This window comes from Sus scrofa, chromosome 7 (assembly GCF_054392235.1).
Source record: "Sus scrofa isolate SSC_HxYL_T2T_F1_AM1 chromosome 7, Sscrofa_HxYL_maternal_Yorkshire_Landrace_v2.0, whole genome shotgun sequence".
NCBI classification, from domain to species: Eukaryota; Metazoa; Chordata; class Mammalia; order Artiodactyla; family Suidae; genus Sus; species Sus scrofa.
Window position 1 is genome coordinate 102674944 of NC_139389.1, and position 13721 is coordinate 102688664.

Genomic DNA, 13721 nt, shown 5'->3' on the forward strand with positions numbered 1-13721 from the left:
GGTTCCTAGTCGGATTCGTTAACCACTGCGCCACGACGGGAACTCCGAGTAAATAAAATTTTATTGTATAGTACATCTGTATTCATTTGTTTACATCTTGTCTGTGGTTGTTTCTGAGATGCAAGGTGGAGCTGAGTTAGTTGTGATGGAGACCTCTTGGTCTGCAAAGCCTAAAACATTTACCACGTGGCCTCTGTCTAGGGTACCTGCCTTGGAGTGACTTGCTGGTTATAGAGCATACGTGTATGTAACTTGTCAGAATCAGGACAAATCGTTTTCCAGAGTGGTTGTGCCTGTTTACATTCCCTCGAGTGATGTGCACGAATACCTCTTGCTCCCTATCTTCTTGCCAATACTGCCTTGGTATTATCAGACTTCTTCATTTCTGCCCGTCTTTGTGATCATAGCTTTCATTTTTTGGATTAGTAATGAGCTTGAATAGTGTTTCATAAATCACATTAAGGTTCAATTTAAATACTGTAAAATTTAATCCTTGTCACTGTGTAATTCAGCTATATTAGTGAATTTATAGTGAGTCATCACCGAGATCCAGTTTTAGAACATTTCTGTCATCCTAAAACATTCCCTCATGCCCATTTATAGTTAATCCCCGCTCCCATCTTGAGTCCTGGGCATCCCCTGATCTACTTTTAGTCTATAAAATTGCCTTTTGTAAACATCTCATGGAAATGGAACCATATATTATGTAGACTTTTGTGTTTAGTTTTTTTCACATAGAGTGATGTTTTTGAGGTTCACTCATGTTGTGACATGGATTAGCAGTTTGTTCCCTTTTTCTTTTTTGGCTGCCCCATGGTATGTGGAGTTCCCAGGCCAGGGATTGAATCTGAGCTGGAGCTGCGACCTATGTAACAGCTGAGGCAACACTGACCCACCAAGCCTGGCCGGGGACTGAACCCTTTCTCCTGCAGAGACATTATTGATCCCTTGCCCCGCAGTGGGAACGCCACAGTTTGTCCACAGTTTGCTCCTTTTAACTGTTCAGTAGGGTTAATAGTATTCCCTGGTATGGCTGTAGCACATTTTGTTTATCCAACCATCAGTTGATGGGCACTTGGATTATTTATAGTTTTTGTCCATCAGGAAAAAACTTTGGTAGATTCTTAGGAATGGAATGGCTGGATCATATTCTAGGTGTGTGTTCAGTTTTTGAAAAAACTGCAGGACTGCTTTCCAATGTGGTTATGCCATTTTACATTCTCAACAGCAATGAGAGATGGTTTGTTTCTCTACTTACATCCTTACCAACAATTAGTATTTTTTTTTTTTTGACATTATTCTAGTGGGTGTGTAATGGTATTCATTGTGGTTTTAATTTGCATTTCCTAGTGACTAATGATAGTGAACACCTATTCATGTACTTATTAACCATTTGTCTGTTTTTTAAAATGAAATGTCTGTTCAAATCTTTTGCCTGGTTTTTTTTTTTTTTTTCCCCTTCTTTTGGCTGCCCTGTGGCATACGGAGTTCCCAGATCAGGGATCAGATCTGAGCTGCAGTTGAGACCTACACCACAGGTGTGGCAACACCTGATCCTTAACCCACCGTGCCAGACTAAGGGTTGGAACCTGCGTTTTGGTGCTGCAGAGACGCCACCAATCTCATTGTGCCACATTGGGGACTTCTGCCTATTTTTAATTGATTGTTTGTTTTCTTGTTACTGAGCTGTATTTTCTTTATATTTTTTATTTATGTTTTCTTGATACAAGTCCTTTATCATATACATAATTTGCAGTTATTTTCTTCCAATCTGTTTTCTCTCTTCATTTTCTTTCTTTTTTTTTTCAGTGCACAATTGAATTTATTGAAATAAAGATGTTCACAAAAATGCCTAAGAAAAATAATTATTCACAATTTTAATGGGTTAACACTGTCTTTAAGTGTATTTGCATAAAAAGCTGTCAAATTCTCATTGTTATTTCTCCTTAAAGGCATTTTTAATACCCAAGCTCTTCATTTTCTTAATGGTAGCTTGTGAAGTTCTAAATTTTGTAGTCTGATTTATCAGTTTTTTTCTTTTATAGATTGTACTTTGGTGTCATCTCTATAAATTTTTTTGTCCAGCCAAAGACACAGAAATTTTTGCTATATTTTCTTCTAGAGTTTTATAGTTTTAGGTTTTAACGTTTTGTCTGTGCTCTATTTTGAGTTTTTCTGTGATTTGTTTTGAGTTAAATTGTAGAAGGAATTGTGGAATATTTCTTTTTTTCTATATCCTATAATAGTTTATATAAGATGAGAATTATTTCCCGAAAAGTTGGTAGAACTTGCTTGAAAAATTGTCTGATCTTGGTATTTTATTTGTGGGAAAGTTAAAACAATGAAATAAGTTCCTTTAATTATTAAAGGATTATTCAGCTTTTTTACTTCTTTCTAAGTAGTTTTGGTGGATGAAAATTTTAGGGATTTGACCATTTCCTTTGTTTTAAAATTTATTGTCATAAAGTTTTTCACTATATTCTCCTTGACTCTAAATTTGGTTTTATATGTGGTTCTATCCCCACCTTTCTTTCTTTTTTTCTTTTCTTTTTTTAGGCCTGTACCCACAGCATATGGATGTTTCCAGGCTAGGGGTCTTATCGATGCTACAGTTGCCGGCCTACACCACAGCCACAGCAATGCCAGACCTGAGCCATGTTTGCGACCTACACCACAGCTCATGGCGATGCTGAATCCTTAACCAACTGAGAGAGGCCAGGGATTGAACCCACAACCTCATGGTTCCTAGTCGGATTCATTTCTGCCGCACCATGATGGGAACTCCTACCCCCTTTTTATTCCTAATATTACTTACTTGATCTTTTCTTTCCCTTCCTTTTAAAAAGAGCTTGTCCAAGGTTTGAATATAGTCTTTTTAAAAGAATTATGCATTTTGTTTTGGTTCTTTGTTGGTTTTCTTTTCTTTGTCTTCTACTTCATTGATTTGTTTTCTTATTATCTCCTTCTATCTGATGCATTTTTTTCTTGGGATTCTTTCCCACCTCCAACTTCTTTTGTTGTTGCTGTTTGTTTTGTTTTGTTTTTGGCCTCATCCAGGGCATGCAGAAGTTCCCAGGCCGGGGATCAAACATGCACCATGGCAGTAACAATGCTAGATCCCTACCCTGCTGCGCCACCAGGGAACTCCCCAGTTTCTTAAATTACACATTTAATTCATTAATTTTCACTTTTTCTTCTTTTTATCTGCGCTTGTAAGGTTATGAATTTTTCTTGCTGCATTCTTTTTTGAGATGAAGTGTTTTAATTCTTATTTAGTTTTAATAGTATTTAAAATTTTCCACTGCGATTATTTCTTTAATTCATGGCTTTTTTTGAATTTTTGAATAGTTATCTAATTAAAAATTTACCTTTTATATTTTAAGTAGATTGTTAACCTAATTGCATTTGGTCAGAGGATTTTGTGTGATCTTGATTCTCTGAAATTTTCTGAGACTTGTTTTAAGGTTTAATATGTGATCAATTTTTTTAAGTGTCCTATGTGTGCTGGAAAAGAATGGTTCTTTTCTTTTCATTTTTTTTTTTTCTTTTTAGGGTCACACCTGTGGCATATAGAAGTTTCCAGGCTATGGGTCGAATCGGAGCTGCAGCTGCTGGGTTACACCACAGCCACAGCAACTTGGGATCTGAGCTGCGTCTGTCTGTGACGTACACTACAGCTCATGGCAATACTGGATCCTTTAACCCACTGAACAAGGCCTGCGATCAAACCTCATGAATACTAGTCAGGTTTTTAACCTGCTGAGGCACAATGGGAACTCCAAGAATGATTATTTTCTGATGATTGAATGTTCTACCTCCTGGCCACTAAGTAAGCTTGTTGTTTGCATTGTTCAAATCTTTCTCTTTGCTCATTTTTTTCCCCTCAGCCAGAGTTGATACTAATTCAGAGAGGGTTATTAAAATAATTCATCACACTGTTAACAAATTTACTTGTAGTTCTATTATTTTGTATGTTTTGGCCTATTTTATTATGTTTAAATCAACACATTTAGAATTGTTGTGTATTTCCCGAAAACTGAACCTTATACTGTGATGGTTCTTCTGTGCAGCACTTGTCACTGTTACAGTTTTACTGTTTGTGTGTTTATGTATGTCTTCCTCATTGGAGAATAAATTCCAAGTGGGCAGTGTTGTCTTTTTCTTCTTATTACATCCACAGTATTAGCATATGTAGAAGGTACATAATAAATATTTTTTGAGTGAATGAATTTGTTTTCATTTAACACTTCTGTAATGTTTTGATTCTTGCTGCCTTTCTTACATTCTCCCTTTTGGTCTTGGACTAGTCCAAATTTTAGGAGCTTTTAATGTTACTGCTCTTCCAGGATACAGTAATTCTTTTCATTTATGTGCCATTTGTTTTTTCAAATTATCGAAATAGTACACTTAAAGAATATGATTTTTCTACATATTTGATATTTTGTTAATAAACATCAGGGATTTTTTTAGGAGTTTTTTCTTACACAGTTTAAAGTTGTGTACAGGAGTTCCCGTCGTGGCGCAGTGGTTAACGAATTCGACTAGGAACCATGAGGTTGCAGGTTCCATCCCTGGCCTTGCTCAGTGGATTAAGGATCCGGCATTGCCGTGAGCTGTGGTGTAGGTTGCAGACGCAGCTCGGATCCCGAGTTGCTGTGGCTCTGGCGTAGGCCAGTGGCTACAGCTTCGATTAGACCCCTAGTCTGGGAACCTCCATATGCTGCGGGAGCGGCCCAAAGAAATAGCAAAAAGACAAAAAAAAAATAATAATAATAATAAAAAAATAAAGTTGTGTACAGAGTTTTAAAGTCTGATTCTATATATCTCTATCTACCTATGTATATACTTTTGGTTGTATATCGCTGTTGAACAAATCATTCCAAAATTTAGTGCCTAAAAACATCAATAAATGTTCATTATCTCATATGGTTTCTGTGAGTCAGGAGCAGCTTAGCTGGCTATTTTTAGTTCCTGTCTTTCATGAGTTTATAATCAAGATATTGGCCGAGGCTGCCATCATCTGAAAACTTGACTGGAGCTGAAAGAGCTGCTCAGGGTGACCTATAGAACTGTGAGCTAATAAAGGGGTGTTATTTTAAGGCTGCTAGGTTTGTGGTCATTTGTTCCATAGCAATAGAGAACTTACATAGATATCAATGGGGATGTCTAACTAATTGCATTGCACGATCTTTATTTCTGGTGAGAAGTTCAGACCTAGAGTCCTGGGTATCAGATAGAAGTTAGATCTGGTGGAGGTAAGAGGTAAGGCCTCTAACTGAATAAACTTGGACTAGGCCTGGAGAGGATTGGAGGGAGTAAGAGTAAGTCTGGAAACATTCTGCTGTCACTTTTACAGCTGCTCTTTCCTGATTCTGACTTCAAAACACCCTATTTTATTTATCATCAATTTTGATTTATGTGAACTGCACTGAATCTGGGTATGTTCAGTAATAGCACCAAGATTAAAAGTGGAATTAGAGAAGTGCTACTCATGCCAAAGGCAGAAGCAGCAGAGGAGAAATCAAAGAGAAACCAGCTGCTCAGTCACTAATGGGAGTAAGCGATAGGGCTTTGTGTCTTTCCCAGAGAACATCAGACTCCTTACTTATGGAACATATAAGCAGATAATTTTACATCTGTTATAACTGAATATTGATAATAGAGATAGGTTTGAAATTTCAACTTGGAATGTTTATGTTACGTGGCGATCAGATCATGTAATTGTTGCCTTCTCATATGAGGTAGTATATAGATCAGATCAGTGTTTCTCAATCCTTTTTACAGTGTTGACCCCTCTAGAGTTTTTTAGACTTTTTTTCCCCTAATAAACCCCTGTGCCCCTTACTATGAGATTTTAATACCATAGCAATTCTGTGTATCTGTTTCTGTGTCATATGTAGATCTATGCTTTATATGGAAAAAATACAACCCCTCCTCCCCAATAAAAACCGGATTTTGCTGTCAGGGTCATTATATTGAGAATGTATGGTAAAGAGACTGATGTGATTAGGTAAAGTTAAGTTTGTTTTGAAGAGATTATTAAAAAAGGTATTATCATATTGTAATCCAGAGATTGCAAGACTAGAACACTGGTCCAAATCCTTGTCAAGAACAGGAGATGTTGCACCTGCAGATCTTGCTTGGAGAGTACCTCTGGGGGGGTAAACCTGTGAAGCACTGCCAAAACTTTACAGCAGTCAAGAGTAATGCTTCTACCCAGATCCTTGCTCTCAATAATTAGAAAAAATATAGCCCTTGTCTACATTGCTTATGCTTCCTAAGTCATTTCTATGCTTTGTTCATGATTTAAGGAGACCAGGTGTCCTCCTTAAGTGGGGTGGTTTTGTTTTGGAAGTGACTACCCTACCATCCCCAAAAGATAGAGGCAGGATGCCAGCGTCCTATTTTGGCTTCCTGATTTTTCCTCAGAACAATTAAATATTTCAGTTTTTTTTCTCATTCGCAGTGTGGGCTGTGGTCTAGAGATCACCGGAGCCAATACGTCAGGGCTTGTAAACTGAAATGTCCGTAAGGACCTTGGCTTGTATAGAAGTGCATGAACAGCGAAGTATAAGATGTAAATGCTCTATCAGTCAATTTTGGCTGTTTACTCTGCTTACAATAGCAGCAAACAATTTTTCTTGCTCATGGGTCTGTAGGTCTGCCAAGGTGGGTCTCATCTCCTTCAAGCTGTGGTCAGGTTCTGGGTTCTGGTCTGTTGCGTGTGTAGCAAATGCACAGCAGGAAAACTAGGGAGAGATTTCTGATTGCTTGTTCCTTGAACATAATCTGCTGATGTGATTCGTTTATCCTGCCCAGTGTTTTGAAAGATAAGATAACCAGGCCTCTGTCCAAATACAGAAGTTTAGCATATGTGGTTGATTGGATCACTGTTTCCCTAATTCTTCATTCTCTTCCTGATTTAGAAATGAGCATCTTTCTCCATAAATGTTTTATAGAGTCTTTTATATGGTTGTATGATTATTAAATAAATGGTTATATCCCTTGGCATTTTAATTTTTTATTTTTTTTACTGTGAAGCTTGTGTGCTTGTCACTTCCTTGTCTTCCTGCTTTTTACTGCTCTGTTCCCCTCCCTTATTTTTTTCCTCCCCTTCCCATTTACTTCAAAAACAGCATTTGCCAGTATGGAGTAAGAAGTGGTGGAGAGAATCCAAGGTGTAAAATCTTCCACGCAGTTTGCTATAAAGAAATTTAAGATCAGGGTTTCTTTCACAAGGCAAAGGGCTCCCTGGCCCTTCTGAGATTGTTGGCTTTTTATTTATTTGTTTGTTTTAGGATTCAGAGAGTTATTTTAAAAAATAATTCTGTAGGTCTGAAGACCTAATCGTAGATGCTAGGGGAAAGGGGTTGTTAAAAAGATAAGAAGTTTCCACATGCTCTTTTCTCAGATCTGAACCAGGCAGTCCTTAAATTTTCTCTGCAAAGTATTAGCCTGGCGGCATGTCCCATCCTCTTGCCCCCATTTTGAATGTAGAGAAGAGTTACTTTGCAAGATTTTGTAAGATTTTAGGTCCGGTGTCACATTGATCTCTACCACTTAATCTCTTTATGACTAGGCTTCACTTTTACTTTAGTACAATTAGACTCTTTTCTTGGTAGTGATTCTCTTTCCTCTTGAAACCAGTTGTTAATATTTGCTTCCTTGTATTTTAGTGATCTTCACTATTGATTGTTTTCTTTCTTTTGCATTTCTCAGGCAGGATTGTTGGAACTCAGGCTCTGACTATATGAAGCTAATTGTATTTTACTAGTGTCTTCCATGTGTAAATGGTGTATTCACTCTGAGTTTCCAAGAAGCAAATCACTTAGACTGTTCTGGTTTGGCATGTTTTCTCTTTCTAACCACCGTTGGAGCTGAACCTGGGAACTGAACACAATTTGAAATTTTGTGGTTTGGCTGCTAGAATTCAAAGCTAAACTATCTGAAGCTAAAAATTATTAATGTTGAAATGTTTTAACCCACTAAGTAAACCTGAAAAAATAATGAAATATAATCCCAGCCAGCCCATAAAAATTGCATATAGCATATTTTTTTTTGAGGCTAGAAAGAGAGGGAAAATATATTGAAAGGATCTGAAATTGCTAAAGAATTAGAAATTATAGCTTTAAAAGAATGTTAATATCCAAATTCTAATGTAAAGGAAAGAAAGCATACAAAAACCACGTGAACCCAGAAATCTTGTGTTATTCACATGATATTCTACTTTTCTCACGGCTGTACTGATCAGCACATAAAAATAATGAAGCAGGTAAAATATCAGTTGCACTTTAAAAAATTTTTATTTTTATTATTTTTATAGCCATGCCTATGGCATGTGGAAGTTCTCGGCTAGGCATCAACTCAGAGCTGCAGGCCTATACCACAGCCGTGACAACACCAGATTCGAGCTGCATCTGCAACCTACACCCACCCCAGCTTGCGACAACACTGGATCCTTAACCCGCTGAGTGAGGCCAGAGATTTAATTGCATCCTCACAGAGACAATGGACCCGCTGAGCCACTGCAGACACTCCCCAGTTGCACTTTTTAACTTCAGATTTTTTTTTTGAAGATGGAATAATAAGATAAAACCTTACGTTTTCATGGTGTTTGATACTTTACTGAATATTTTCATATATAACATCTTATAAAATTTTAAATAATAATTTTGTTTTAAATTGAAGGCTTGTTTCATCTTTCCACTAAAAAAATCACAAAGCATTTATTTCATGGGTTTAAGCTTATTAAATCTGATCTTAGAACATATCTAAAACATGGCATGTAGATAGTATGTATAGAAAGGCAGTCCTTTGTTCCTCCATTAGCACTCTGAACAGTCATCATTTCTCATTTTCAGGATCCCCTTTCTTTTCTTCCTTCCTCCCTCCCTCCCTTTCTTCCTCCTTCCCTCCCTCTGTTCCTTCCTTCTTTGTCTTTTTAGGGCCACACTCACAGTATATGGAAGTTCTCAGGCTAGGGGTCAAATTGGAGATACAGCTGCTGGCCGATACCACAGCCACAGCAACACCAAACCTGAGCCGTGTCTGTGAGCTACACCACAGCTCACGGCAACACCCGATCCTTAACCCACTGAGCGAGGCCAGGGATCAACCCCACATCTTCATGGCTACTAGTTGGGTTTGTTACTGCTGAGCCACAATGGGAACTCCCCAAAGTCCGCTTTCAACTTTTATTGATGGAAGTTTCCTTTGCTGTGATACCTTGTGATTAATTTGATCTATGTTGTCTTTGATAATGATAAAAGGTCCATGAAAAGTTTTTGAGCTTTTCAAAACTGTCAGTCTCCAAAGAGTGAAATGGTCCATTAGGTTGTGGGGAGAAAATATTAGAACTTTTATTGGTATTTCAATCTAAAACATGAAATAAACTTAATGGATGTTTAATATAGGAGTTGACACTGACATCCTCACTTGGTGTATATGTTAGACTGTCATGTATCAGGTATAGTCCTAGAGGAAAGATTCCAGAAGGTTGACCAAGGCACCTTGCTTGTGCCTTTATTTTCAACATATTGTAATGAATTATAGTTCTACATGTACCTAGCCAGATGGATTTTGGGTTTAAATAAATCAGATCTCACAAAACAGACAAATGGCATAAAAATTCCTGCAAAGGAAGTGTGTATTGAAGGCAATACTAATAGTGTGAGCAGAAGTGAACTACATGCATGTGAAAGTCAGAGCTGATGATTCAGCCATGATTAACGAAGTAAAAATCACTGACAATTCTAATCTCATCTGTGAAGACATCCCCCAAGTTGAAATTATAAAGAAGACATTTTGACATATGAAATTATATCCATTATTGTAAATAATGGAACTTTCCCTGTTTTTTTTTTGTCCCTTGAAATACTGGCTGATGATAATAGAAAGGTGTCAGAGTTAAGAAACACACATCACAGAAAGACACACTTCCCTAAGTTTTTCAATGACACTTAAAGTCATGTGATTCATATTCAATATGCAGAATTTTTTTTTTTTTTTTTTTTTTGGTCTTTTCAGGCTGCACTATAGCACATGGAAGTTCCCAGGCTAGGGGTTGTATCAGAACTATAGCTGCCGGCCTACACCATAGCCACAGCAATGCGGGATCCGAGCCACCTCTGCAATATACACCATAGCTCACGGCAACGCTGGATCCTTAACCCACTGAGTGAGGCCAGGGATCGAACCTGCATCCTCACAGATGCTAGTCAGATTTATTTCCACTGAGCTACGACGGGAACTTTTAGAAAAATTTCACTAAAATTAATGATAAGTATTTAAAAACCTCTTTCAGGGTGTCTTAATAGCAAAAGACCAAATGTAATACATTGTTAATAACTTTTGGAACAAGAGTTCCCTCGTGGCTCAGTGGGTTAAAGATCCAACGTTGTCAGTACTGTGGCTTGGGTCACTGCTGTGGCTTGGGTTGGATCCCTGGCCTAGGAACTTCCTTATACTATGGATGAAGCCAAAGGGGGGAAAAATCATTAGGGACACCCTGCTATTCCAGTTACGGTAAAATAGATGAAATAAGACATAGGAAACATGGCAACAACTTAATGGATTATTTTGTGAATAAATACTTCCAGGTAGAACTCATTGCAGATGATTCGAAACATCAAGAGTTAAAATAAGTTATTCATTGCGGAAGGATGTTGTAAAATTAAAGTACAGAAGTTTCTAGCATGGCCCAAATGATCATATTAGCTAGATTCTGCTTTAAGAATGAAATACATGAACTAAATTATTTTGGGGCCACAAAAGTAAAGATGTATCAATGAAGATATAGTCTTAAAAACAAAGGACTTCTTGAGCATAAAACAATGTTTATAATACAAAAGTAAAGATGTAGCAATGAAGATATAGTCTTAAAAACAAAGAACTTCTTGAATATAAAACAATGTTTATGAGGGAATTTCCTGGCAGTAATGGTAATGTTCTGACTTGATAGCTGTTTAGGTTGCATATGTATATACATCTGGAACTCATTAAATGGTACACTCAAGATTTGTGCATTGCATTGTGTGTAAAGTTTACCTTAAAAGAAAAAAAGTCATCCACACTAAACTCAGGTTAATGATATTTGCATGAACTGTTAGGATAAAGTACATTGATGTCTTTGACTGACTTTGAACTGTGTTTAAAAACATCTAAGGTGGATTGATGAATAGAGAGAGGGACAGATTGATGGACAGTACAGTGGAGTATACTGTACTATCATATAGTAATAATAAAATGGCAGTTTCAGAGTCTAGGTGGTGGGTTCATGGATGTTCTCTGCATTTGAATTTTTCTGTTGCATCATCCCTAGGCAGTCTATAGCAACACAAAGATTGATGTCAGATGTGTGAAGAGTGCTTCAGGATGTAACAGTGTTGTTAATTTTTTATAAAAACCTGATTGGCAAAGTATGAACTCTTTATAGTGCTCTGTAATGAAATGAGGAGTGACCGTGAAAGTCATCTTTCCATGACTAATCATCTCACAGCAAAGATTGTAAAAGACTGTTGAGTTTAAAGATGAGTGAAACTTTAAAAATTTTTTAATTTTTGTTTCTTTATTTATTTTTGCTTTTTAGGGCCGCACCTGCTGCATATGGAGGTTCCCAGGCCAGGGGTCCAATCGGAGCTGTAGCTGCCAGCCTACACCACAGCCACAGCAATGCAGGATCTGAGCCACGTCTGCGACCTACACCACAGCTCACAGCAACACTGGATCCTTAACCCACTGAGCGAAGCCAGGGATCAAACCTGTGTCCTCGTGGGTGCTAGTCAGATTTGTTAACTGCTGAGCCACAATGGGAACTCCAAAACATTTTTTAAATGAAAACAATATGTCAAATTTGCTGACCCTTTTTGTATGATAAGTGGCTGTGTAATGATTCTCCCTAGCACATTGGAAAATCACACAATCAACCAACCAATGGGGCACTCTTACTCCATCCCTTCAAAGTAAAGGTGATGTTTTTACAATGAGTGAGAAGGTAATTGCTTTTTAAAAGTCAGATATCAAAATACAGAGTGTTTTTCAAATCACTGCTTGGAAATGTTTCTTTTATCATGTAATGATTGTTGGCAAAGATGTGTATATCTTAGGAAGAATTTACTATCTGTATTTTGAAGTTTAACAGTATTTTCTACACTGTTGAAAAATCTTCCAAATAGTTTCATTTGATTTTGAAACCAATTGTTAAAAATGTTAAAACACAGTATATTTTCATTAATTGCAAGAACAGTTAATTGACATGAAGGAAGATGGAAATTTATTAGCCAAAATTAAAAAACAAAAACACAACTTCTGATGATTGAAGAAGGTATTGAAAAAAGTGATTTAGTCAGTACAACAAATGATGTATTTCTTTAATTTCAATCTTTGCATTTTTATAATTATCCCTTTCTGAACTACACAGACATTACAGTTAAGTACTGAAATAAGCAGAACTTAGGACCTGACATTTCAGTTACTGAATTATAAATGATTTAAGTCACTATGTAAATAACAATGTACATAGTTTTATTTATTTTCATTATTATCTTTGCTCCACTAAAGCTGTTACTAAGTTTTTATGAGAGTGAAAAGATCTATGCAATTAATATATAAGATATGAAACTTTTAAAATTCTTATAATCTTTTATTCTTTTTTAAATCCCTATTTTATGTTTGTTTTATACTGGATAGAACATACTACTAAAATTGTGTATTTATAATACATATGCATATATTGGAGGATCATACTAATATTTTGCTTGTTTGTCCGAGTATGTAATCAAAGAACTTGGAGTTTTCACTGATCACTCATGGTCTGGCAAACTGTATTGCTAGCAGAAATTATTTATCCTAGAAGTCTAAATCATTATTTTATAGATTATAAATCAGCACATGGTTTCTAACTTGTGAGCCTTTGTTTTTTTAATGTTAAGCTTTGATAAATGAAGTTTACCTTTAGTCTAAATTCTAAAATAGTGGTTTTCAAATGTAGAGCAGCCATCGGTGTCCACTTACTAGAAACTGTAAATTTTCAGGCCCTATCCCAGACCTACTGTTAACCAGAAATGCTAGTTAACAAGCTTGCCCGGCAATTCTAATGCTCACTATTCTAATGAGAACCACAGGCCTAACTGGCTTGGATGCATGGGTCATCCTTTCTTGTTTCTTCCCACTTCATATTGTATCTGAGAGTTTTTTCAGATTTATAGTATGCCTCAGTCTTAGCTTGGATTTTTGTTCATTTCTGAGATTTTCTTCTTACCTCCTTTTCTCCTAATTCTTTTCCCTTCTTCCTATTTTGGAAAATTTTTCATTAAGGCTATTCTCACCAAAGGGGTAGTGTTTTGATTCTTAAAATTTGGATGCCACAGCCAGGATGACAAATATCATGTTAAAAGGGGATATTTTTAATATTTTAAATTAATTTTTTAACTACTTCTTGTCAGACTCAAATATGTCTGTGATATCTATACCCTCTTGTTTTCAAATTTTATAGTCTCAAAATAGCTTTCCACTAACTAAAAATTTAAAATATACGCCTCAAAGTATGAATCACCTAGATTAGCAGTTATTGAATTTTGTCTCATTTTTATCTCTCTTCTATACACACACGTCCACCTCCCCACACTGTCATTGTGGTTTTTTTTTTTTTTTTTTGGCTGAACCAAATTTGAAATTTTGAAATTGTATACATCAATATCTGTTACTTCCAAATGCTTTACTCT

At 36.5% G+C, this 13721-nt stretch overlaps 1 protein-coding gene across 39 annotated transcripts in view; it reads left to right on the forward strand.

Annotated features, from left to right (window-relative positions):
• The window catches only part of RAD51B (RAD51 paralog B), a 790317-nt gene that overhangs the window by 15872 nt on the left and 760724 nt on the right, over window positions 1-13721 (forward strand). The gene's annotated exons all lie outside the window — the stretch shown is intronic.